We start from the raw sequence: 26,878 nt of genomic DNA, 5'->3' as shown, positions 1-26,878 counted from the left end.
CAGCATCCTTGGTAAGAATCACGTGTCTCTGTGAGACAGAATAAACCATAAGGACCTTAGACTGGAATGGACCTTCAGCTTGTCTGGTTCTCACACTTGCCTAAGCCAAACATGGCCTCTGTGGCTCCATGGTCAGGAACAGATGCAGATGCTGTTTAAATGCTTCCCAGGGGTGGACTGGCTCCATCGCCTACATTCACTGGCGCGTTGTTAGGCAGCCGGGCAGCTCAGAAACTGGTTTAACATTAAGCTTATACATTGCTCTCTGTAATTTTCACGTCCGTCAGCTGATGGATTTTCCTCATTCTCGTGAAAGACGGATTTCTATGAAGCTGATCCATCGACCAAGTTGTTTATGCGAATTAGGACAGACTGAGCGAGGTTAGTTCCTGGCAAACATATCAATAGGTCTCCAGAGGAGCCGATTTTCAATATCCTTAATCATGCTGCTTTCCGTTAGGGTGCAGTCATGCTCACCCTCACTTTTCTTCCTCTATCAGAATCCCTGCTGTCAGGAGAAGTCTGGAAACTCGGCCACCATCAGGTGTAAGTGACTGAGAAGGCATGACTGCCCCCTCCTAAGAGCTTTTACTATTTATTAAGGGTGAAGGCTTGAAAGGTTTGACGTAAAGGAACAAATTCAAAATGAACCGTATTCATCAGGCAGCTCAAGGGAGGGTGCGGGTAAGGGAACACAGCTGCTCAGAGCTTCTGATGTCACCTCCTGCAGAGATGCCCGACTCACTGAGGTGCATCTCCCCCTTGGGGCTCCTGCTTGGCCTCATGCTGCTCTCTGCTCTGTGAACACCGGTGGTCTCACAGGAGGTTGGAATGGAGCAAAGGGACCTGTGTTATTTGAGATCTAAGTGCAATAGGAAGTGACCTGTTTGCTGAAGTTAAGGCCCTGTAGGATTTGAAGAGCCACCCTGGATTTGACTGATGATCTGTTTTAATTCTCTTCTCAAAGATGGCACCTCCGACAGTGCCGTTTCCATTCAACCATTCCTGCTACAGAAACAGACCCAGCAATCATTTAGAGGGAAGTTTTCCTTGGAACAAAGGCTGTGTCCCTTGATGCAGGGCAGAGACATTCCTTAGAAGGCTTTCTGTTCGAAACAGACAAGGTCCCAGCCTGCCTTTCTATCAGAGAGATGAAAACATCACAGCCTGCAGTGGTTGAGGGCGCCCTGGAAACTAGACTCCTTAGCCCGGAGGTGCAGAGATGGGCGTGTGTGTTATATTTATTATTTACTGAGAAACCTGTCCAAATACTGCATTTTAGGAACTGGTAGGAAACACCGATGAAAATATGGGTACCCAAGGCATGAAAGAGCCTTTGAAACCAGGACAGACTTTCATTAGAGCCTACCTGGGGTCTGTGGGCAAGGCGGCTCGTATGCACTACACTCCCAGCCTCACAAATCAATTTTTAAACTTGGTTTAGACTCTGGGAAGCAGTGAAACTGGGGATTTCAAATGAGCCTTTCAGTCCAGATGTGTCCATAATAGAAACCACTGGGCAGTGGGGCATAATTAACCATCACTCCTTCCCTGAGACCGCAGAATGGCATTAATTTTGCCAACTGGGCTTGACGTGAATTGGCTAGAATGTCTGAGTAGATTTCCAGCTGCTGCTCCTGTAGCTCTGGCTTCCAGCGCTATCTGCATTCCAAATAAAACGAGGCCTGAAATAGATGTGTGATACATGTTCAAAGCTATTTTTAATCAATGATCACTTAGTTCGCTGTGAAAGATTATCAGCAGGTCACAATCCATTTCGGATTTTGCTGTGTCCTACGGAACTGATCTAAACACAGAGTGACTTCAGTTTTCCCTGCGGGCCCTGTGCTTCATCAGCTCTGTGGATGAAGGGGAGGGGGGCACTTGAGTGGACAGCAGATGTGCTCACAGTTATAAGTACCAGAGCTGGAGGGTCATCTACTTGGGCTAAGGCCCTATCCTGGTCCCACAGAGAGATTTTGTCCAAGAATCATAAGCCCAAGGATTTTGTCCCCTTAACATCCATCCTGAAATCCACCATGCCACTGTCCAGCCAGCCAACCAACTTCAATTCATGGGATAACTCAGAGAGGAATGTTTATTTCTCATTTGCTAACCCCCATCTAGATGTGAGAGTACTGTGAGCAGTGTACATTTCTTATAGAGAGGATCTCCCTGGAGGCTGGAGGCTTCTGTAGGGACAGTTGCCAATGTCATCTGTTAGTTGTCATTGTTGTTGTTTAAATAATAGCACCTTATGTTTATTTAGCATGCTTACTGTTTGCAAGCAAATCTATAATCTCATTCGCAAAAGGCGTTTATGTAGCATGAATGCTTCAATGCTTATAATTACATATTAATTTGGTGTAACAGAATATGCTAATATTATTTTCCCCTCCCCTAGTTCCTCCTTTTCTTTTTCCTTTTTAAATTTTTTTTAATGTTTTATCTATTTCTGAGAGAGAGAGAGACAGCGTAAGCAGGAGAGGGTTAGAGAGAGAAGGAGGCACAGACTCTGAAACAGGCCCCAGGCTCTGAGCTAGCTGTCAGCACAGAGCCCGACACGGGGCCTGAAACCACAAACTGCGAGATCATGACCTGAGCCGAAGTTGAGCACTTAACCGACTAAGCCACCCCGGTGGCTTTTTTCTATAATGTGTCTTTTTTGATCCAATTATTTTGACTTTTTTTCCCCCCACATGAGTTGGCAACTGTATTTCAGTTTATCCCCAGGAACATTCGTCTTGGTGCTTTATCTTACTACTCAAAAAAAAAAAAATAAACCCTCTGTCCTTTATCCATAATATTCGTTTTGCCCTCTTTTCTTCATCTTCCCCAAATATTACTTTGTAATTTCCAAAAACATTGCTGTGGTTTATTTACAGTTTAAATGTGACTTTATCTTTTTTTTTTTTTTTTTCAAATAAGTTCTCTTAGGTACATTTCTTTTCTCTTCTTGAATTTTATAAGGATTGATCTGTCCCTCTGTCTAGAAGGTTTGATTGTCATGTATGTGAAGGAAGTGGGTAGGAGCCTGGAGGGGAACATGGATTTCATATAGGCTTTAAAAAAAAGCCACAGATAGGGTGACCAACTATCTTAGTTGCCTGGGACTGCCCTGGTTTTAGTATTGAATATGCCACATCCCGGGAAAAGTGGCAGTCCTGGGAAATTGTGGGAAATTGTGATGGTTGATGCTCTAGCTCCCGGGATGGTCTGCAGCAGGAAAGGAAAACAAAAACAAAAACAAAAATGCAACTGACCAAGAAGACAGAGCTTTGATCCCTCCAGTTCCTCTTTGTGCCTCAGTTTCCTCACCTGTTAATCTGAGTTCATTAGTTGTTGTGAGGATAAAGTGAGTTATGTGTGCTTAGGATGTGCCTGGCACTTATTTTGGGCTTGCTGACTCTTAGCCGTTATTATGCCGTTTGTCTCCCTCCACTAGAATATAGAGAAAGGTTTGTGCTGAATGTCTTCCATTAGCTCCTTTAGACCCATGCACGGCCTTCTCCATCCTACACGCTGAGCCAGCAGACTGGCTTATATCATCTGCATTAATAGTGCTTGCCTCTGGCTTCAGGTTGGGTTTTGTTAATGTGGAGCCCCAGCAGTTGATTAGGACAAGGGAGGAATGAGCTGGGGAATTTATTCCTCTGGGTCACATCGGGATGGCTGTTGGCCTTGACTGAAAGTCACAGATCCTGCTGGGTGGCCTCTCCACAACCTCTCTCACCAGGCTCCAAACCACTTCTTCCCTTTACCCAATGTGCCCAGTGGTGCTCCCTGTGACCATCCCCTGTTTTCTCTACACCCTGCCCACACCTTCTTGAATTATCCCTGTGTTAAATTCCCCTCAGATTACCCAGTGTGGATGTGTTGTCTGATTTCCACAAGGACCTTGATGATAGAGGGAACTAGTTTGTTCACTGTATTTCCCCAGAGTCCTGGCATAAAGTAGAAGCTTAATAAAATTCTGTGGAATGAATGGAATCAGCGAATGACTGCACAAACAAGTGAGAGCTGAGGGATCAGGAGGTGTTAGCCTGTGCAGAAAGGTGGAGAAGAGTGTTCCAAGAAAGAGGCAGAATAGAAAGACTTGGCAGAGACAGAAAGTGACATTTTTCAGTAACTGAAAGAAATCAATTATGGTTGGATTGTGATGTTGTGAATGAGAAATGAGGCTGAAGAGGGAATAAAGGCCAGGTTCTGGAAATCCTTTTGTGTGTGTGTGTTACGGACTCAGGACCTTTTCCTGAGGGCAATGAGGAGGTAGCAAGGGAGGGAAGTGATATGACTGGATGTGGAATATTTCTTTTACAAAAATTACAAACATACGGTATGACTCTTTTCTAGAAGCCCATTGGTTCTATAATAAAAGTATTACAGCAAATCTGAAAAGTACAGTAAAGTACAAAGACAAATATATGTCACCTGAAGTTCGAAAACCAAGTGACATAATATGACATTATATAAGTAGCAGCCATTACAAGAGCTATCTTTGTTTTAGCCCTACTAAGGGCCAGGCACTTTGTAGGTACTCTCCAGACATGCAGAGTATTAGGGCCATTTGGTATTAATGTTTAAAATACAGAAATTCTTCAGATTTCTCACCAATGAATGTAACTGTGGTTTTCTACCTGACTCTGTCTTTGAGGAAAGGCACAGACTTTAGTTGCAGCCTTTCCCAGTCCCATGAACAATTTAGGCACTGGTAACAATCATCTGCACAGAAACAACACCAACTATTGTTTTCAAGTTTTTATTTTGTATAGTTTTTTTTTTGTTTGTTTTTAGCAAAGATTTTACTTTTAAATTGATTTTTTTTAAGTTCATTTATTTATATTGAGAGAGGGAGAGAGCATGAGCAAGGGAGGGGCAGGGAGAAAGGGAGAGAGTGGATCCCAAGCAGGCTCTGCGCTGTCAATGCAGAGTCCGATGTGGGGCTCAAACCTGCAAACTGTGAGATCATGACCTGAGCCGAAACCAAGAAGTTGATGCTTAGCCAACTGGGCCACCCAGGCCCTGACAGATTTTTTTCTTTTTTTTAAACATTTATTTATTTTGAGAGACAGAGTGTGAACAGATGAAGGGCAGAGAGAGACACACACACACACAGAATCCAAAGCAGGCTCCAGGCTCTGAGTTGTCAGCACAGAGCCTGACACGGGGCTCGAACCCACAAACTGTGAGATCATGACCTGAGCCGAAGTTGGACATTTACCTAACTGAGCCACCCAGGCACCCCGACAAAGATTTTATTCTTAAGTAATCTCTACATCCAATGTGGGGCTCGAACTCACAACCCCAAGATCAAGAGTCGCAGGGTTCACTGACCCAGCCAGGCAAGTGCCCCTAACGTTTTGTTTTGAAAGAAGCCGAGGCTTACAGAAAAGTTACAACACTAGTACAGAGACTTTTCATATACCTTTCGTCCAACTTTTCCTAATGCTCACATCTTACATAACCATGTTACAATGATCAAAATGAGGAAACTGATGTTAATATTGTACTATAAACTTCAGACTTTATGCAAATTTCATCAGTTTTCCCACTACATCTCTTTCCTGTCTCAGGAGCCAGCCACGATCATTGCATTTGGTCTTCTTTAATATGGGACAGTGCCTCAGCCTTTCCTGGTCTTCCATGACTTTGATACTTTTGAAGAGTCTGATCAGATAGTTTATGGAACGTCCTTCAGTTTGGGATTTCCTCATGTTTTCTCAGATTAGATTGTGATTATGCAGTTTGGGAAGGATCTTATAGGGGTTATATACCCTTCTAAGTGTACCACATTGGTGGGTAAATGAGTCAATGTATTTCATTACTAGGGATGTTAACCTTGATCACTGGTTTAAGGTGGTATCTGCCAGGCTTCTCTGCTGTACAGTTACTGTTTTCCCCATTGTAATTAGTAAATAGCTTCTGGACAATATTTTGAGACTATATAAATATCCTGTATCTCTTCAAACTTTCACCCACTAATTTAAGCATTCACTGGAAGATCTGGTCTGTAGCAATTATTACTGCAGAATTTTTTTTATGTTAATTTATTGAGAGAGAGAGAGTGAGAGAGAGAGAGAGAGACAGAGACAGAGAGACAGAGTGCTAGCAGGAGATGGGCAGAGAGAGATGGAGACACAGAATCTGAAGCAGGTTCCAGGCTCTGAGCTGTCAGCATAGAGCCCGACGTGGGCTCACACTCACTATCTGTGAGAACTCACCTGAGCTGATGTTGAACACTTAACTGACTGAGCCACCCAAGCGCCTTGTTACTGTAGTGTTCTAATAGTGATTTTTCTATGCCCCTGATTCCTTATATATTTCTAAATTGGAATTCTTCTGTAAGGAAGAATTGCCCTTTCTTTGTTTACTTACTTAATTATTTATATACATCAATATGGACTTGTGAATATTTATTTTATTCTTCAGATTATAACCTTATATTATCATCATTTATTTTGTGTTGAAACTTTATCTAGCTTTGGCTACTGGCAGCTCTTTTAGATTGACTCCTGTGTCCTTTATTTTATTTTAAAGTTTATTTATGTATTTTGAAAGGGGTCGGAGGGCAGAGAGAGAGGGAGAGAGAGAATCCCAAGCAAGTTCTCTGCTATCAGCGTGGAGCTGGACTTGGGGCCAAACTCACAAACCATGAGATCATGACCTGAGCCGAAATCAACAGTCGGACTCTTAACTGACTGAGCCACCCAGGCACCCCTCCTGGGTCTTTTTGACATAACCATATTTTGTTTTAGAGCACATCCTTATTTCTGACACCACAAGATACTTCAGCCACCTATGTTTTTTTTTTTTTTAATTTCCTAGACTTTATTTTTTTAGAGTAGTTTTAAGTTTACAAAAATAGTGAATAAAAAGTACAGAGAATTTTCATATACCTGCCTCAGTTTTCCCTATTATTAACACCTTACACTGATACGGTATATTTGTTACAAATGATGAATCAATGTTGTTACATTACTATTACCTGAAGTCCATAGTTTAAATTAGGATTTACTCTTTGTGTTTGTACATTCTAGGGGTTTTGACAAATGTACAATGTCATGTATCCACGTTACAGTAACATACAGACGAGTTTCATTGTCCCAAAAGTCTCTGTGCTCAACTAATTCGTCCTTCCTCCTCTACCCCAAACTGCTGGCAATCACTGATCCTTTTACTGTCTCTATAGATTCGCCTTTTTCAGAATGTTGTATGGTTGGAATCATTCAATATGTAGCCTTTTCAGACAGGTTTCTTTTGCTGAGCAATAGGCATTTATGGTTCTTCTATGTCTTTTCATGGCTTCATAGATCATTAAGAAGTTTTATTTCATGAAATATATAGATTCCTGCATGCAACAATGTCATGCAACATTTACAAAAATTGTCCAGGTACTAGACTATAAAACAAGTCTCAATAAATTTCAAGAACTGGGAATCTACAGACCACATACTTTAAGCACAGCCCAATCAAGGAATAAATCAATAACAAAGGATAGCTAAAGGATAACTAAAAGAAAGATACCAGGCTGGAGAGAAATGAAACACTGACTAACAGTATTTCTTAGAAGCTGTAGCTATATCGAGACAAAAATATTTTTAGTGGTGCTCGTGAGATAGTCTATACATCTAAAAAAATTTATTTTTGAGACAGAGAGAGCAGGGGAGCGGCAGAGAGAGGGGGAGACACTGAGTTTGAAGCAGGCTCCAGGGTCTGAGGTGTCAGTACAGAGCCCGACGCAGGGCTTGAACTCACGAACTGAGAGATCATGACCTGAGCCGAAGTTGGACGCCTAACCGACTGAGCCACCCAGGCGCCCCAGGATAATCTATACATCTTGACTGATTCTTGATCAGGAGTTCCCTTGAACTAGGCTAATTTTGTCCTTCTCCCACGATTCTCTGTAACTTGGGCATATTACCTAAAGGTGACTCTTTCCTCAGAATCTCTAAATTTCAGGATTGTCTTTTCTTTTTCAAATTACCCTAAAATCCATTTTATCTTCCTGAAAGTAGCTGTAAGTATTGGTCCTCCAAGCTTGTTCTGGTCAGGCCCGAATCTGGGTAGTCCTTGGGATGCTAGAGTTATCCTGAATTTAATGAAATAGCAGAAAACAAGGAGCTCACTGGGCTATCCTGGTCAAGGTGTCAATGACTTGTATTTCTCTGTGTGTAGCTGTTTCAGAAGGTTGTGTTAGGGAATCAGAAACATAGCTCATTTCTTTCTGTTGCTGTATAATATTCCATTGTATGGATGTACCACAATTTGTTTATCCATTCACCTATTGAAGAACATCTTGAGTGCTTCCAGGTTTTGGTAATTATGAGTAAAACTGCTATAAACAGAAGTTTTCAACTCATTTGGGTAAATACCCAGAAGTATGAATGCTGGATGATATGGTGAAATTATGTTTAACCTAGTAAGTAACTGCCAATCCATCTCCCAAATTGGCTGTGACATTTTGCATTCCCACCACTAATGAATGAGAGTTTCTGTTGCCTCACATACATGTCAGTGTTTGGTGTTGTTGGTATTTTTGGATTTGAGCCACCTTAATAGCTATGTACGAGCTATGATATTTAACTGGTCAAATTCAATTAAGAACTGCCATCTGAAATGTATGATGAAGGTTGTGACCTGAGAATCAGATTTCTAGGAATTGGGAAAGGTGCCTAGAAGAAGCATAGTTGCAACAACAACAACCACCACAAAGGGAGGAAAAGTCACCCTAGAATGATGGCGAGATCTATCTGAAAGCACAGATAAAACTTAATTCCCAAGCCTAGGGTCAAAACAGTTTCCTCCAAAACTGAGGAAAGAAATATACCAGTATTTTTTAGTATTTGGGCATCTTCTTTCTTACATCTTAATTTTGGTTAGCTGGAATTCTTCTTCAAGTACCTTTTTCAAAAAAGGTAGCTGGATAGTGCATTTGATCATCCCATGAATATTGGAAATGCCCTCAAGCATAGAAGATAAGCATGTCATAATGATGCATGGATATCTGTTGTACTTTTCTGCTCAGTGTCACGTTTTTGTTTTTGTTTTCTGATTGAGGAACATTTCTACCCCCCAACCCATGTATTTTTGGTGCAATTATCACTTCGAAGTGAGTACATACCTAGGCCTGGTTGAATGTGATAACCTGTCCACAATGATTGGACTGGGTGGATATATAATCCAAACAGGGCCAATCAGGGTCCTTGAATTAAATCACATGTATGGTCTGTGAGCTATATGGATGTAGGGTTGGGATGCCAGTGGCCATCTTTCCTGTCATGTGAACTGTCCATCTAGAGTAAAACAGAATGAAGCCACCATAAATAAAACGAAAGAAGCAAACAGAACACAAACAAGCAGGTCTGAGAGACAGAGAGAGATCAAGCTGATGGGAAGAGAATGAGGAACCAAAAATGGTCCAGGTGAATAGTTTGAGATCTTTGATCTAGTTGTGCTTGAAGTCTTACTCACACAAACCAATAAATTTCCTTTGTTTTTCTTAAGATAGTCTGAATTGGTTTTTAGTCCTTTATAACTAAAAAGAGGCATAGGATTGGTGTTAGGAATAAGCCATTGTTAGGGACAGACTCTACCAAGAGGATTTGGATGGGTCTAAGTGCGGCACAGGATGGAGAGGACCCCCACACTCCCTCCCATATTAAGAGCAGGAAACTTGACAATCTTTGTTATGCTCTTCTGAAATGTATCGCTGAAGGGTCACCTGTTGTTTCTTTGGACTCAGACCACATATCTGCTGAGACTGGAACTTTAGAAGAGTTATCAAAATTTTAGGATGCTTTCTGCTTCTTACATATCTTTCATGAAAAGAAAAAGCTTCAACATAAACTGATCCCTTTGAAAGAAGGAAGGAAATAGTTTGTAACTTTGTTAAGAGATGCCCTTCCCCTACTTGGCTGTGAGTGGTGATGTAAGACCGCTGTGGGCCAGATAATCACGTACCTCATGGAACGTCAAAAGCCAATAACCCTGCCCTGAGCTGAAGTTAGTGGTGGCTGAAGTGGAGAGATGGGAGATAGCAGGGGCCGTGATGGGACTCAGGAGGAATTTGAGAAATCTGGAAGCCTGATCCTTTAAGCCTTTCTTCCAAACTGTCCTGCTGAGCATTTGCTGGTGGTGAAGTAATAATTCATTCTCTAGTAAACAGTCGTCCAATGGCCTCAGCTTGGGCACAGCACTGATTAGCTATCATTTAGCTGGGGAGTCATTTAGCTGAGAGCTAAGACCTGCTGCTAAGGGACAGATATGCAAAAAAGTCTGGTCTGTAATCAAGGACAGGATAAGACAAGATTTCTGGTTTTCACTTACAGAAGTGGGCTCAAATCACTAGACGGCTAGGGTTTAAAAATAATTGAATTGGGGCACCTGAGTGGCTTGACTGGTTAAGTGTCTGACTTTGGGTCATGAGTTCGAGCCTCCCATCGGGTTCTACACTGCCTGCTTTGAATCCCTGTCCCCCTCTCTCTCTGCCCCTCCCCCCTCTCAAAACTAAATAAACATTTAAAAAAAAGTATTGAATTGCTAGAGAAACGACAACTCCAGAGTGCTTGAGATTGTTAGGTTTCTAAGGCAATCCCAGGTCCTTGTAATAACACCATACAAAAAAGGGACGCTAAGGGGCGGGACCTCCAGAAGAATTTTTGTTCTGTATTCATTTCAGGCATGCCTTGGAGAAGAATGAACTGGGGTGATCTGTCTACAGGGAAAAGCCTGCTCGGTCAGATTGGTTCCACTGCCAAGATGTAAGTTATTCTACACGGTATGCTGGTCTTTCCAAAAGGACTTTTAATTGAAGATATGCTGTTTTCTTTCCTTTCCTTACTACGTCAAGGAGGTGTCGGGGATCATTACAGTGATCATTTAAACTGCTGGTTGTTGGATCAAGAGGACACAGATGTGGATGTCAGAGATGTGTGCATCACCCAGAGCTCCAGGACATGAAATGTGACGCCGGGTTGTCTCTCTTGGGAGTAAGTGCAATTTCAGTTACATATTAGTTAGAAAAACACTTGGTGGAGGCACTTTTGAAATGATATGTGCAGAAAACAAATGGATAAAGAAGTAAACAAATAAAATGCAGAAATAGACCTGAAAATACAAAGAACAAACTGATGGTTGCTAGAGGGGAGGGAGGCAGAGGAATGGGCAAAATGGGTGAAGGGATTGGGGAGTACAGGTTTCCAGTTAGGGAATGAATGTCATGCGAGTGAAGGCACAGAGAATGTGGGCAACATACAAGTATGCTGTATACTTGAAACTAATGTAACCTCATGTGTCAACTATACTTCAATAAAAAAAGAAAGGTAAACAAATCTTTACTCATTTTTATATTTATTACATGGTAGAATGGTAATATTTTGGATATACTGGTGAAATAAAATATATTATGAAAACAAATGTATGAGATTAGATAAGCAACTTTGCTCTCTTGTTAGTTTAATTTCTCTTTCTACCCACTGGGATGCTGTGTTCTTACACAATTTAATTGCTTATCTATTACAAAATACACCTACATAATTTTGAAGAGAAAGTAATGATTTGTATAAGCAGACAATGGGGGAATTTAAAGGGATAATCTAGTCTAACTCACCATCTCCACTTCCATTTTACTGCTGTTTAAGGTCACAGTGCTAAGGAGGACCGGGGCAGGAATCATCATAATAATAATAATGATGATGAAGACCGAATAGTACTGGCAATTTTCACAAATATCATTGCATTTAATGTTCACAAAGGTCCTCTGAGCCTCCTATTATTATTATAGCCTGTTTACCAGTGAGGAAATGATGTTTTAGAAATGTCAAGGTATTTGTTTAAAAATATTATATTAAATCCCTAAACTTTTGGTCTAGTACTTCCTCTATTACTCAACGAAACCTCACTGGTTTTTGTTTGCTCAATTGCATTCTAATTAAAAATACTTTTCAAATTTTGGTCTAGACCGATCTTTTAAAAAATTATGGTAAAATGAACACATGGTGTCTAGCACCAGGATCTGATTTCCTATATTTCTTACAGTCTATATCACATGTAATATTTCCCATGCTCCTTGATATTACACTGCTTTGTGTTATCGTCTAGTTTGTGTGTATGTGATTTGTGTTGTCTGAGCAAAACGCTTTTTCTCTGCTCAAAATCTATTAAATTTCTTTTGCACCCTCCCTTCGTGACTTCTCTTAAGTTCACCCAAACTGTTAGCTCTTTCCTGCCTAGTCCAGGGCAGACTGCCAGGTTGTACATGTCATGCGTTGGGCTGCTCCTGTCAAGCCATTGCAGCAGAATTTGTGCAAAAGTCTTGCCAACAGTGTCTTGCAATGTCATGGCCTCTGCTACTAATGCCTTCCTTCTCTTCCTTTCAAAATGATGCGCAGATGATGTTTCATGGGTGGACCATTTCACCTCCCTTCTATGTGCAGCTAGGCTTTTCTCATGGATTTAGTAGAAGTCAACACCTAACTTTGCACAGTCAAAGGCACTCTCCTCCTGCTCCTTAAATCCCTTGCTCCTTTGGTTGCCATTAGGATCCCTAATGGAAGCCATGTAATGTTGAACATCGATGAGGGCAAAGAGTCATGTCTTTGAAAGCGGGCTCTGCCATTTTCTGGTTGGGTCAGTTAGGCAAACTTCTCCAATCCCATCTTTGAAATGGTGTCATGTTGCACATACCTTCCTGGAAGAATTGAGAAAATGGAATAAGATGAGAAAGTAAAGTGCCTAGGATTGGGTTTACAAAAAAAAATTATTTCCACTTTTATTATTCTTGTAGATAATTCTTTCTTTGGTTGGAGTTTCTCTTTGTGTTCATGTTAACTGCTTAGTCACATGTCACAAGCTCATCAAGGCTGCCTCTCTTTTGAAATGTTCTAAGTCACCTGTTTTGTTTTTGCCTAAGCCCTGTATTTCCTGAGTATTGTTTTTAAATTGATTTAAAATTTATCTTTTATTTTTTAGAGAGAGAGAGAGCACAAGTGGAGGAGAGGGGCAGAAGGAGAGTGAGAGAGAAAGTCTTAAGCAGGCTCTTCTCTCAGTTCAGAACGCATTGCAGAGCTTGATCCCACAACCCTGGGCATGACCTGAGCTGATATCAAGAGTCAAACACTCAATCCACTGAGCCACCTAGGTGCCCCATGAATTTACTGAGCATCTTGCTCTACCTCTCTTTTTAATCATTTTGCTTCATTCTTTTTCTAAGAGTTTTACTGCCTACTACTCTCTGGCATCTTTAGATTGGAGACATCATCCCTGCAGGTCATTCCTCTGACATTTTTAGTCACTTCATATTGTCACAGTAGTTTGCTAGCTCCACATATAATCTGATACATCGGTCCCCAAGAAGTCCTTTTGCTAAGATAGCAGAAAAATTATTACCTATCACTTACACTGATACATTCTGGTAGTTCTGTTGGCTTATTTTCTGTTTTTTTTTTCCCTAAGCTCTTAGAAGATGCATTCACATAAATATAGTTTAATTCTGTATCATTCATATTAACTTCATAGACTGTCACTGATAATTTCTAATTCTATCCTCTTTGGTAGTGGGGCTATCAAGATCCTCTACTAATTCTATTACTTTCTTTTTTATATTCAGGAAATTCACTATTTATATTAATCTATAACAACAACCATAAATGAATGCTAGTATTCAGAGATACAAAGATAAATAAGATTGTCCACCCTTCAAGGAACTCATAATAAGTAAGTTGTCCCTTTCTTATCTCTTTAAGAGATATTCATATCCTCCCTAAACTGAAACAGGAAGAAATAGAAAATTTGAATAGGCTGATCATCAGCAATGAAATTTAATCAGTAATCAAAGAACTCCCAAAAGTCCAGGCCCAGATGACTTCACAGGGAAATTCTACCAAACATTTAAAAAAGAGTTAATGCTTCTTTCCCTGAAACTGTACCAAAAAAATAGAAGATGGGAAGAAAACTTCCAAATTCGATTTATGGGGCTAGCATTACCCTGATACCAAAACCAGATAAAGACATGCCAGAAAAGAACTACAGGCCAACATCTTGATGAAGACAGATGCAAAAATCCTCAACAAAGTATTAGCACACTGAATCCAACAATACATTAGAAAATCATTCACCATTGATCAAGTGGGAGTTATTCCAAGGGTGGTTCAATGTTCAAATTAATCAGTGTGATACATCCATCAACAAGAGAAAGGATAAAAACCATATGATCATTTCAATAGATGCAGAAAAAGCATTGACGAAGTTCAACATCCATCCATGATAAAAATCCTTAATGAAGTAGGTTTAAAGGGAATATACCTTAACATAATAACGGCTGTAAGTGAAAAAACCCACAGCTAACATCATACTCAATCGTGAAAACCTGAGAGCTTTTCCCCTAAAATCAGGAACAAGGGTAGCATGTCCTTTCTTATCACTTTTATTTAACATAGTACTGGAAGTTCTAGCCACAGCAGTCAGATAAGAAAAAGAAATAAAAGGCATCCAGATGGGTAAGAAAGAAGTAAAACTTTGACCATTTGTAGATGACGTGACACAATATCCAGAAAACCCTAAAGACTCCACCAAAAAACTACTAGAACTGATAAATGAATTCAGTAAGGTCACAGGATATAAAATCAATACACAGAAATCTGTTGCATTTCTATACACTAATAACGAAGTAGCAGAAAGGAGAAATTAAGAAAACAATCCCATTTATAATTGCACCAAAAAGAAGAAATACCTAGGAATAAAGTTAACCAAGAAGGTGAAAGACCTATACTCTGAAAACTATAAAACTCTAATGAAGGAAATTAAAGACAACACAAATAAATGGAAAGTTAGTCCATGCTCAAGGATTGGAAGAACCAATATTAAAATGTTCATACCACTATCTATATAATGTTAATCAGCCATAAAAAGAATGGAATCTTTTCATTTGCAACAACATTGATGGATCTAGAAAGTGTGATGCTAAATGAAATGAGTCAGTCAGAGAAAGACAAATGCCATATGATTTCACGCATATGTAGAATTTAAAAAACAAAACAAATGAAGAAAAAAAGAGACAAACCAGAAAACAGACTCCTAACCATAGAGAATAAACTAAAGGTTACCAGAGGGGAGGTGCATGGGCTGGGTTAAATAGGTGAAAGAGATTAAAAGTACACTGTGATGAGCACTGAATAATGTATAGAACTGTTGAATTACTATACTGTGCACCTGAAACTAATATAACACTGTATGTTAATTATATTGGAATTAAAATTTTTTAAAGATATTATAACCTTTTATTTTTATAATCATTAAACTTGGCCTCTTCCATAAATGATTATGTAGTCTTACATCCTTGGAATAATTCTCACTATCAGGTTTATCCTAAGGCTTATATTAAGGTGAAAAAAATAATTAAGATTCCCAGAAGAAGTGGTTTGTGATTTGGGTATAATTTGCTTAATATTTGCATATGCCTATTTTGAAAAGACTTCTTGGTTTCAAGTTAAAATTCTTTGGCTATAATTAACATACTTGCTTTATGTTTGGCTGCCATAGTTAATATAGATGGACTATTCCAGAAACACAGAGCCAGAAGTGAGTTGATAGTTAAACAGAAAAGAGAAGGAAAAAAAAAAGTCTCAAGAAATCTTCTAAGACAGTAATAGCCCCCGTCTGGAATTTTCCTCTCTTCTGCAGGAGATTTTGCAGTTAATTAGAGTGCAGTGTGACCAAGGGAGGTCTGGCCTACATGGTGCAAGTTGACGGTTTCTCGAAATCTGCCCCATGCTCGGTTATTTCCCTTACTTGTCTTTGAGTTAGAGCATGGAAGAACTCCCCGTCAAAATAGAAATGTTTAGCCCTAGAATTCTACTGCCACGAGAGACCTCACATATCATTATACCACAGAGGTTCTCAAGCCTTTTCAAGTGAGAGAATCCCTTTTTGACTTCAGCATATCTGGGTTTCTCATTCAGTCAGATTTATGTTTTAAGTAGCATCCAGCGTACAATACCTATTGTAGCATCCATGGACCAGAAGGTGCACAATGACAATATGCCCCTCTGAATTCAATAATCACTTACATGAATTTAAGCTTTATTATTCAGAACAGTAATTACATAGGTTTGAAACACATAACTGTATCTATATGAGTGTAACATGTCATTTATTTCATCTATGGCCTTCTAGGTGTACACATGGATTGGGAGAGCCCAGAGATCTGCAGACGTCCAAAGTGAGACTTGCACATTGGGGATCCCTGATCCAACCGTATTTATTTATTTATTCATTCTCAAGTTAGTTAACATACAGTGTAGTCTTGGCTTCAGGAGTACAGTCCAGTGATTCATCACTTGCATATGCCACTGATCTAATCTAATCTCCTATTTTAACAGACAAAGATAAATGTGATTTATGGAGATTAAGTGACTTTCTAAGAACCTAATTAACTAGTGGCCGAGTCCAGTTCATTGACACCTTTTCTGCTGTCCTGCAACGGGCTTAAACTTTTCTGAAATTATCACTCATCTAGATCAGCAGAGTGAAGTATCATAAATGAACTAGCCCTATACCACACACAGAAGGGCACGCTCCTATACTTATCAACAGCAACAAAACATCTTCCAGGTGATTGGATTGTATATAGAATTCTTGCATAATTTTTCTAACTTGACAAATATTTCTTGAGGATTGCAGAGGGAAGCAGAGACCTGTCTTAGGGACCTTTTAACCATAGAGTAAATTTAGGAAACACTGGCTTTCTGGTCACAGCAAATAGCCTCCCCCCAAATGATGAGAAATTTTTAAAAATCTTAAATATTACGGATTTCCGGCAATGAACAGGCACAGAAGTCAGCAAAAGTGGGCATCCTCAATTTCTGCCAACTAGGGAGAAGCAGTTCTGGCTGCTGAGTTGAGAAAAGAAATGAGAAAATTCACCAGCCAACTAATGCATTATATTATTGGCAGGCTTAGGAGGAGGCCTGTGTCAAAGATATTAAAAAGCCATTCCATGTTAGAATGACTCGATTCAGCTGGGGAAAAATGAAAAGAACAATCTATATTTCTTAGATATTTTTAATGTTTAGATATAGAGGGTGTATCTACCGTAGTCAGGTGTCTCTGAAGGCCAAGGTTTCTCTGAGCGGTGGATACGAGGCGAAAGGTGCTGATGTGAATGCGGTTCAAATCCACTCTCTCCCTGGATGACCCATTTCTGCCAGTAGTGCATTGGTTTAAAAAAACTGTTGGGTTCCAATAGATTAGCTTTAGGCCTCTCCTGATCTAAATGACCTTGAGGAGTCCAAGTGAATTCTGATTCCTGTGAGCATTTGGGTCATTTTGGGGGTAGGTCTTGCATGGTCCAATCATATCTTTCATGTGGATATGGTGATACTGATGGGTCATTCAATGGGATCCAACATGTCTTAAGAAGATCAAGACTGCTTATCTGGATGTTATTGTGTGTGTCTATATTCCACAGAGAGCATCTAATCTTATGAGCAAATGTAATGATTTAGAACTGTGAGTTTCATAAGGAATCTTAGGGGGGGATAGAACTGAACATGAACAAATCCATTCCCAACAATGGAAGCTGTAACTCAACCTGCGTGTCTTCGGGAGATGGCGCATCTGAGTCTTAGAGAAGCAAAGAGTAGATCCAATGGGTGTTGACAGAAAAGCTGTATATACAGATCACGATGAATTCTGTAGCCCTTGCAGCTGAATATAATAAAACTGGGGTCCAGAGAGGGCTGCTTTGCATCCATGTTCCCCTACCCTCTCATTGCCCAGACTCTGGGATATTGTAGAGAGGGACCGGTGTTGGCCTGGGAGCAGAATCCTTTCTCTTGCCCGTTAACCCTCCGACAGAGCAGCAGGGCTGGCAGCCTTCCCAAGGGCAGCTCTGAAAAGCGGGCTGGGCGGCTGGAGCATTTTCACCGCAGTCAAACTCTGTTGCCTTGGTAAAGTCCCCACGCATCTGAAGAGTGGCTCATCTGCTCCCCGCTGGGGGGCTCCAGTGCTTACCCAGGCGTGGCCCCCACGAGAAACCTAGGCTACTGGCAAGCTGATGCCAACTCAACTGTGAACCCTGAATAAGCAAACAAAATAGTTTTATTCACTACCTTTCCAGGAGGGCGAATTCTTAGAAAAAGAAAAAGCGGTCATAGGAGAGTTTTCAATGTCAAAGGCGCTAGGGCTGGAGTGGCAAGTTATGAGTGGGGAGGGAAAAGGAGGAAACGAGGGGATGGGGTAGGTGTGGGGAGAGATTCTGAGCCATTGCCTTGGGTGGACAGAATGGTGTAAAAAAGATTTTAAGGGTGTAGACTTTATGATATGCTGTGGAAAACCCTCTCCCCCTGCTCCCTTATGAAAATCACTAAATCTCTACATTCTGCTCTTTCCAGTGTGGGAGCCAGGAGCCATATGCAGACAAGGAGCCGTTCAAGTGTGGCTGGTCCAAATTGAAATGTGCCTGGGATTTTGAAAATGTATACGAAAAAGAGAATGTAAAGTACCTGTGTCATTGATACCTTTTTACAACATTGTTGAAATGATAATGTTCTTAACATATTGGATCAAAGTACATTATCAAAATTAATTTTACCGGCTTCTTTTTGTTTATTTTTTTAAGACATGTAACTATTAGAAAATTTAAAGTTACCTTCGTGGCTCACAATTATATTTCTATTGCGTACAACTGGTCTATATCATTCTTCAAAGCTTCTGGGGTTGGATTTGTGCTTATTTCAGATTGGTATGGGCAGTGTGCAAGGCTATCTAAACAAACATTTACATTCACGTCTATTGATGGCCAGAATCGAAGGGAGGATCAGATGTGATGTCTCAGGCTCTAAGGGGAGCACTTGTCACATGGGCTGAGACTAGGAGACGTTCCAAAAGATTCAGGATCAGAGAAACGCTCAGGAGAAATGGTGCCTGACTTAAATATGTCAAAGGGAGACCGAGTGTTTATTTGAGAAATGACTTGGAAGCTGCCCTAATTCTTTGTGAAGACAAGACTGAGGAGGAAGGAAGCATTTGGGTAAGTGGTGAGGCAAAATGGCTTGGGAAGGTCCCTTTAGCACTCTCCACAGAAGGCCAGGGCAGCCTATCTAAGGGAGCCCCTGGGTATATCTCTGGCATGGGACTATCATGTAGCATTGTGTATAACTCAGCTACGCAGAGAGCGCAATGGGGCCCTTCACTTGACCAGAATAGTGTCCATCATCTCAGTTTATGGCAAGAGAAGATACTTGTTCCAGAGTTAGGAGAGATACGTAAAACTCTTCAAGAGGGTTTGGCTGATGCTCCAAGTCTGAACAAATTCAGGCCAATTTCTTATCCTCTAACTCCTGTGCCTTTGGAACCAGGCAATGAAAATGAATGTTCTAAATAATGACCCGAGGCGCTGCAAAAGCCAGAAGTGCCTCACAAATCATCAAAGGAAGATTAAATTACGTCCTGTACTTACCAAAGCCAAAAAGTGAACTAATAATATATTTTAGAAACGGCTGTTCCAGGAGCTGAAACTGAAAACGTGGTACTGATTGACCCCAATTTAACTAGGACATCTAGGTAACCAAAAGGCTCCACTCTTAAAGCTTCCTAGTTAATGGATGAATCTTTGCATCTTGATAACAGGTATGGAGAGCTTTTGTGTATAAGGTTTTCCTGGAGGCAGAATGGCTCATGATACCAGCGTGGCAAACCAGTTGCTTTGGTTTAGTGGGACTAGTCAGAAATACAAATTCTCAGGTCTCACCCTAGACCTACTGAATGGAATTAGCATTTTGGCAACATCTCCGGGGGATTCAAAGACACACTGAAGTTTTAGAACTACAGGCCCGGGGTGGATTCTAGCTCTTCGTAGGGGAGAAATCCTCTTACCTTAAAGAGGCCTCTGGGAGCTTCAACAAGTGCTTATTTTATGTTCTAGGCACTGTACGGAGAACTTTACATGGCTCAACTCATTTTAACCCTTCAACAGCCTGATGGACAGTATAGAAATGAATCCCATTTTACAGATAAGGAAACTGAGATACAGAACCAGTAAGCAATTTGTACAAACTCCCACACACTATATAGTGGAACCCAGATTCACATCTAGGCTGGTACTTGTTGGTTTTATAAGTACAGGTTATTATTTTGTCTTTCTTTCTTTCTTTCTTTCTGTCTTTCTGTCTTTCTTTCTTTCTTTCTTTCTTTCTTTCTTTCTTTCCATTTATTTATTTATTTATTTATTTATTTAAATTTTGAGAGACACAGAGAGAGAGCATGAGCAGGGGAGAAGGACAGAAAAAGAGAGAGAATCTTAAGCACGCTCTATGCTCAGCACAGAGCCTAACTCAGGGTTGATCCCATGACCTTGGGATCATAACCTAAACCAAAATCAAGAGTTGGACACTCAACTGACTTAGCCACCCAGGCGCCCCCTTGTCTTTCTTACTTAGGTTTTGAGCCATTTATCTGTAAGGTGGAGTTCTGTTGGTCTTGTCCACATGAGTTTTCTTTATCCTTTTCAGAAAGCCTGGAATTTCCTGCTTCAGAATCTAGACAATGGAATAACTTTCAATAGTCGCTCAGTTAATGACGTAATCCTGGCTGGTGGGTAGGCTTTCGTAGGTTACAATAAAAAAAAAAAAAGACAGAAAAACAAAACTGAGACCCAAAAAATTATCTGAAATTCCATCTTTCAGAAATAATATGTTAAATTTAGAGGTTTATTCTTCTTTTTTAATTTTTAAAAGTTTATTTACTTATTTTGAGGGGGTGGGGAGGGGAAGAGAGAGAGAACCCCAAGCAGGCTCTGCACTGTCAGCACAGAGCCAAAGTAGGGCTCCAACCTATGAACTGTGAGATCATGAACTGAGTGGAAACCAAGAGTCGGATGGTTAACGGACTAAGCCACCCAGGTACCCTCCATGGAGGTTTATTCTTAGTGACTCAAGAGAGCTCAACGAAAGAGGACTTACTTTAAAGTGGGGAGAGGAGGGAGATAACGAAACCCCTCCTTCTACCCATCAAAGTCATCAAACACAGAATCTCTGTTTCCCTGTTTTATTCCTTTCCTTTCTGCAGGCGAGTCTCTCTGCTTCCCCCTCCATTTGCAGGGGAACTAAGATGGCCGCTCAAGCCCTGATTTGATAGTACCCTTCAGTTCACACGTCAGCAATCACGTCGCAAGGTCTTTGTGTCTCTTATTTCTAGCTTGCTAGTAAGAGAATTCCAGGCTCTTAATTGGTTTGTCATACTAATCAGTGAAAGTTAAGTGATTAAAACAGGGCCACCATTTAAAAAGGCCACCCCTTTTGGTAGCAATTTGGGGTGGGAGTTAATTCCGAACAGTGGATTGTGGACTAGGCAACATGGCCCAAATATATCTACTACAATTGTTTAATATAAAATGAGACCATGCTTACTATAACTACTTTTTTTTCACTTAATATTTTGCCAACATACTTCCCTATCTATGAATATTATTGTACCTCATCAGTTTTACTGATAGTGTAAAATCTGTCTCAATTTGATCAACCATTTACTATTGCTATGTATTCTTTCCCCCAAATATTTGCCATGAATGTTGTTATGAACAATCTTGTCAAAAATCAATGTGCCTGGTCTTAATTATTTTTTTAGGATAAATTCTTTTTTGTTTCTAAGTTTTATTTTACTTATTTTTGAGAGAGACAGAGAGAGACAGTGCAAGCCAGGGAGGGCAGAGAGAGAGAGGGGACAGAGGATCCTAAGCAGGTTCTGCGCTGACAGTAGAGAACCCCCCATGAGGGGATCAAACTCCAGAATCATGAGATCATGACCTGAGCTGAAGTCAGATGCTTAGCCAACTGAGCCACTTAGGCAGCCTCTAGGATAAATTCTTTAAAAACAAAATTGCTAGGTTAAGAAGTATACACTTTTTAAAGGCTTTAAAACTACATACTCAAATTACCTTCTGGGAAAACTGCACAAATTCATACTCCTACCAGCGAGGTAGTACTCCTTCCCAACCCTCACCAGAACTGGGGATTATTCTTGTTTTCTTTCTTTCTTTTTTTTTTTTTCTTGTTTTCTTTTTTTAAGTTTATTTATTTATTCTGAGAGAGAGAGAGAGAGAAGCTAGCAGGGAGGGGCAGAGAGAGAGGGAGAGAGAATCTCAAGTCTGCTCCACACTGTCAGTGCAGAACTCAACAGGGGGCTCGATCCCATGAACCATGAGATCATGGCTTGAGCCAAAATCAAGAGTCAGACGTGTAGCCAACTTAGCCACCCAGGTGCCCTGGAATTATTCTTTTTTACCTTTGCTGATTTGATAGGCAAAAACTAAGGTCATTGCTCTTTTGTGTTCTTACTGAGGTGGAATAGTTTTTCATATATCCATTGGCCTTTTGTTTTTCTTATTTTGCAACACGCTTCTTTTTAAAAATCCAGCCATAATTTACACAGGAAAAAAGATGTCTGTGCTTGTCATTAAATGATCCTTACCTAGCTGCAACTAGTGACATTTTTTTATTTGATTGCCTCCAACTAAAGATAAAACAGCATCACATTTCCTCCCTTAGGGTAATATTATTTGAGTCCTAAAACAATAAGTAAAGCTAAGCCTGTAGTTTGCTCTACATCACTGTCCCTTAAACCCTTTACAGTGATGTTCTAGGAGAGGCAAACTGATCTTCCAAGCTATTTGATAAAATGCCCGAGACCAGAATAACCAGGTGAGTCGTAATGGTGACATTGGAGTGAAGGGAGAATGCGAGAGATGTCAAGTTCATCTACTCTCAGGGCAGTTAAAGTTTTCAAAGGAACAAAGTTTTTCTTATCACCCTGATCTCTAAGGAAGGGCTGAGAACTCTATGGAAAGCTCACTGTTTCTATTTCCTAAATCCTTGCTTTACATCCATCATTGAAAGAATGGATTCCTATCTCTTATTAAAGTTGCAGTCTGGGTAATTTTGAGTCTTCTTCACAATTACCGCCAGAGTCTTTGAAATGATTCAGGATAGAAGGTGCCTAAGGTACCAGATTAAGGAGAGAGTAAGCTCATTGAGAATCATAAGCTGAGACATTTGGACAATGCGCACAGCTCAGAGATGTCCTTCTGCATAGGTGGTGGCCTCTGTGGTCTGAGTCAGCAAGGGTTTCCCAAGCTTCCCTCATGATAAACTTAACCTGATGTGTTTACTAAAAATAGACAATGGCTGACTCTATGAGACCCTTGGATTCAGACTCTTCAGGTGAGGGTCCGATGATCAGGAACATTTGGAAAACTGATTTAAAGGGTCTGAAGGAAAACCTCTTGCAGGAGATAGTTTTTAGGATGTCCACCTGGACTGTAAGGTATTAACTAACATAGCCCCCTACTCACACACAGGACCTGAGTATTCATGTTTGACCAATGTCATCCCCACATCTTTGGCCATGAAGGGAGCCAGGCCGTGCCAGTCCGATTTCCTCTCCACCAATCACAAATGGTTTTTAGGGATGGGCAATATCTCTCTAGAACTGTAAGGTAGAATCTCAAGAACATGGGACAACTTTATCCGCATGCCATGTGGATGAAGAAGCAGTTAAAATGGTCTACAGAAGAGAGGAGAATGAAACAGTGTCCCTTTTGGTTTCAAGTAACTTGATTTGCCTTCAATAACTTGCACCTCAAGACCAAGATGTTCTAATATATGTATTTTAAAATCATCTACACTTAATTAAAGCTTTTACATTGAGGATCAGTTGGAGTTAATGGGTCTTCTATTTTAAAAATGCAAATTATTCTGGAATGATTAAGGCTCATAATTTAATATATATTACTTTAACAAAATGACTGCTAAACAAGGGAATAGGTGTGTTATTTGTAGGGAACAGGTAGGGAGGGGCAATGCAGGGGAGGTGGGGAGGGGCAGACTAGCTACCAGTCTTAGAGACCATTGAGGGAATATGAAGACTGGATATGGTCATTTGTGTCTGGTGTTTTACACCTTTTCTCCGGTGATGATGAGTGTGCAGTTTCCAATTCGGGCTGATCTGTCCACCAGTGTGGATGTCAGGGGGCATTTAGGACCTGAAACGTTCAGATTTTCGCTGCCATAAACAATATCTGGTTAGGATTCTTGAACTGAAGCTTAATAACATGAAGGGGTTACTTGAAGATAACTCAATGTGCTCGATGGACTCAATTTGGTGTCCATTCAACTAGTCAACTCCTTACACAACTGGTTATGTTTAGCCCTTGCCCAGGACACAAGGGTAAGACAAATTTTTCCTCAGCAGGGATTTGGCAGTGGTCCCCTAACACTTAGGAAGGGGTGCATATATCTTATGGGCATCTGGACTTATTGTTCCCCTTTGTTCATGATGAAACTGTTTACGGATGCCTTTGGGAAGTTGTCTCAGTGTTCCATTATGATTACAATGTCTAGACTTACGTAGGGAGTCGGTGAGTTGTTAAACCAACTGGAAATCCTCTTTTGCTTTCTTTAAAAAAATTTTTTTTAATGTTTATTTATCTTTGAGACAGAGAGAGAGAGACAGAGTACGAGTGGGGGAGGCGCAGAGAGAGAGGGAGACACAGAATTTGAAGCAGACTCCAGGCTCTGAGCTGTCAGTACAGAGCCCGATGCGGGGCTCGCACTCACCATCTGTGAGATCATGACCTGAGCTGAGGTCGGATGCTTAACCGACTGAGCCACCTAGGTGCCGCTCTCTTCTGCTTTTTGAGTATTTAGTCTTATTTGATTTTCCTATTTCCTGTTTCCTTCACTATTTTCCTACTTATTATTTTGTGTGTATGGAGTTTGTGGGAGGGTAGCTCGTTATTATCTCCCCGGAAGGCTTGCTGTTGTAAAGGGAAATATCTGATTTCTCAGGATCTCTTTAAGATCCTTCATGATGCTCTTTGCTTTTTTTTTTTCAAGTTTATTTATTTATTTTGAGAGAGAAAGATGGGGGGGGAGAGTGAGCAAGGAAATGGCAGAGATAGGAAGAGAGAGAATCTGTAGCAGGCTCCACATGGTCAGCACAGAGCCTGATATGGGGCTCGAACCCATAAACCATGCGATCATAACCTTAGCAGAGGTCGGATGCTCGGATGCTTGCTTAGCCAACCGAGCCACCCAGGTGTCCCCCCCCGCCCCAACACTTCATGGTGCTCTTCTTTAAAGGAAGTCCCAACTGCTTGGAAGGAGGGGAAGACACTGAAAGTTGGAGGTGTTGGCAAACTCCTTAGGATCTGATACACTCCTGCCTTTAACCTTTTATTGCCACATCAGTGATTCATTTTGTTGTTTTATGGGCTTCCCTTCCTCTGCCAGGGAGGTCATTTGGAATTTTACTCTAAGGTCCGGAGAAGCTGCAAGTGTGAGTTTAGTCCGGGTTGTCTGATGTAGTTGCAATTTTATCTGATGATCTGGGAAATAGTTTTAGAAAAGGAGGTTCCCGGGGTTGCTCCTGGAAGTCCAAGCCTAGATCCCTGGCGGAGCTCACAGGGAATACACATGGCAAGAAGGACAGAGCGGATTTCTTGGAACCAAAATGACCCTGAGGGTGCATTCTGATTGAGAATGGCTGGCTATGGCTCCCTGGCATTGGCATTTCAGCTGGGGGCTGGGAAGGCACACCAGAGCGAAGCTCAGATAAGCTATGTTTTCTTGATACCTTCTTAACGTAATGCGTGATTTGCCTGTATCACAAATTCCTGTTTGTTAAGTCTTATGTAGGTTTTCAGGGTACTTTGCAAATATGAGTTCCCAATCTCACTGCATCTACGCGTTATCTCCGTTTATGGCTGGGCAAGCAGAAGCAAAAAGACTTACAATGGCTTGTCTGAGATCACAAGTTAGAGCAGCAGACAGAGCTGATGGCTTGTGCCTCTTCTGCCCGTCTGCCCTCACACTTTGTCTCAACGAGAGTTGAGAGTCGCTGCTGCCATTCACAGCTCCTTAGGAAAAGGGAGATTCAAATGCAGATGAAGGAAAAGGAATTGTTTCAGTCCAGTGTTCTCATAACATTTAATCCAAACCGGGGCCGCCGGGCTAACCGCATGCACGTGATTTAATATAGTCATGATTAAACTAAGTGTAAAGAAAAGGGGTGTATGCACAGTAAACGAACACCAATGCATATTTGGGGCGAAAACTGCTGACTTAGGCGAAATATACGTTGATTTCAACCATATGAACTGCAGTGACTGCGGTTTGTTTTTTTCTGTTCACTCAGGGATTAAATTGAGTTGAAGCAGCCTGGAACAGTCTGATGACTCTTCCTTCCAGCCACGGAAGGTGTCAGGTGTCCTGCGTCTCGCATCTGACATCCTATCGGTGAGGATAACAATCCACAACAGAGATCCTTTGGCTCCGTGGAGGTCCATCTACAGACTGATTTATGTTAGAGTTGTCAGTGACGTGAGAAATAAATCCGAATAACGCAGAGCCTGCTAAGAGCACGCATTTTGGAGACAAATGGCCTTAGGTTCGAATTCTGCTACTTAGTAGCGGTGTGATGGGGAACTCCCTGAGCATTGTATTTTAGGTGATGATTAGACAGCAGATGATAGGTGGGAAATAAAAGTGATAGTAGTGATAAGGAGAATTATTAAAGCAGCTACCATTAAATAAAGGCTTACTACACATCAGCCACTGTGCTAAGTGAGCTCGCATAATCTTTACAACAGGAGGAGGTGGGTAGTAATAAATATGTACTAAATCAATGTCAGTTGCTTTCTTCCTTGACTGAGCAAGTATTTATCGAGTGCTGGTTTCGTGTCTGCATTGTGCTAATGTTGGTACTTCAACGTCAGAAAGCTTGTGACCGCTTCTCTCAAGGAGTTCTCGTTTTCCTGGGGGAGTGGGGAAGAAAGCAAAAGAAATGGAGACGATGAGAACTATCAGGAGTATGACGGGAGCAAATG

General features: G+C 40.9%; 1 long non-coding RNA gene across 1 annotated transcript; it reads left to right on the top strand.

The window, feature by feature from the left end:
* Window positions 1-67: 67 nt before the first annotated feature.
* Window positions 68-26,592, top strand: LOC144231684 (uncharacterized). Its single transcript, XR_013335143.1, has 6 exons — window positions 68-381; window positions 10,679-10,760; window positions 10,850-10,988; window positions 16,171-16,216; window positions 18,390-18,491; window positions 26,188-26,592. It is a non-coding gene; the product is annotated as an uncharacterized LOC144231684 (long non-coding RNA).
* The last annotated feature ends 286 nt before the right edge of the window (window positions 26,593-26,878 follow it).

Source organism: Crocuta crocuta, unplaced genomic scaffold, assembly GCF_008692635.1.
Source record: "Crocuta crocuta isolate KB4526 unplaced genomic scaffold, BGI_CrCroc_1.0 scaffold164, whole genome shotgun sequence".
In the NCBI taxonomy this organism is placed as follows: domain Eukaryota; kingdom Metazoa; phylum Chordata; class Mammalia; order Carnivora; family Hyaenidae; genus Crocuta; species Crocuta crocuta.
This window is presented reverse-complemented; position numbering and strand designations above follow the sequence as displayed.